Below are 1,401 nucleotides of genomic sequence, written 5' to 3'. Positions count from 1 at the left end.
TGTCATGCCATTAATCAGGCGACTCTATATCCTTTGATTGTCGCATCCCAGGCTGTTGCCATGTATGTGAGTGACAGTTTCAAGAACTATAAGGGTGCTCAATTGGAGTCTATATTGAAATCCGTGCATCTATGGCGGCCACAACCCTCGGATTGAGTAACCGCACTATCATTGACGATCTGGAACGTACAATGTACTTGGAGAAAGCTCAAATCTCCGAGGTTGCAGGTGCAGATGATCTCTTATTGAATGACATAAATAGATTGGACATCAATGAGTAAAGGGGGTATTGAACACTGTGCTGCACACACATACAACCTACTTCACAGTAAAGCAGTGTTTCAAAATTAAGGATAATAGTTTATTATAAAAAAATTAAAACTGTCACTAAACAAGTAAGAAAGAATGTAAATTACATTCAAATTAAACTGGGAACTGACCAAACTGATCTCGAGACAGTTCAGTCCCAGGGTATTTTACATATCAAACCCAAACTCGATTGGTAAACTTGGTTAAAAGAATCGTATTAAAGGCATTGTCGAAAATAACGCGACAAAATACAAAAAAAAGTTAAAGGAACAAATAGAGTCCTTAGAAATAAACAACCCGGAACTAGACGCAACCACTTGATTTTCCTCGATAAGATGACATCCGTCGCTGAAGCTAATTAACCTACTGCCGAGGGGACATATGATCTTCCCGTCGGTCCGTTTGTGGTATAACGATATGCTCTAGAAAAATTTTGCTCGATAAGCATTGTGGTAACTGTTTTGGATCTACCTGTTGTTGTTTTGACCATTCTCTTTCTCGAGGCATAATTTTGATTAGTGTGTAAACAAAGTACTCCTGTACTTTGTACGGTCTACTCCTGTATTAGACTGGATTTCGCCATTAAAATGATGGTCAAGTCTTAAGGTATCATAATATAATAAAAAATACAGTGACTGTCATGACTATATCATTTAATCCTTTTTCGATAGAACAGATGAAAATTATTCATGAGAAAAAAATAACAAAAATTGAAGAAGCTTTTGAAGACCTCTTACAAACAACAAGACCAGAGATAGGTTTAGATCCGCTGTGTTCTGTACACAAGAGCTAAAAATAGAAGCTAAACTAAAAAGGATTTTCAAAAGTCTGAAACAAACATCTCTACAGAATCGTCGATGGGACATCATAAGAAAGGGGTGTAAGTGGATTGCAGTATCAACAGATGCAGATAATCCAAGAGCGATACATAAATCTATAAACGAGTTAATTGATAAAAATAAAGCATAGACTAAAATAAACAAAGATAAAAATGATTATTCACAACAATCCATTAAGAATTTGAAAGAAGATTAAAATAAAAAAAACATTCGCAGTCCACAAAGTGCCTATGCCCAGAATAGTCGCTCTATA

This window comes from Culex pipiens, chromosome 2, assembly GCF_016801865.2.
Source record: "Culex pipiens pallens isolate TS chromosome 2, TS_CPP_V2, whole genome shotgun sequence".
Classification (NCBI taxonomy): Eukaryota; Metazoa; Arthropoda; class Insecta; order Diptera; family Culicidae; genus Culex; species Culex pipiens.
Note: the sequence above shows the minus strand (reverse complement) of the source record.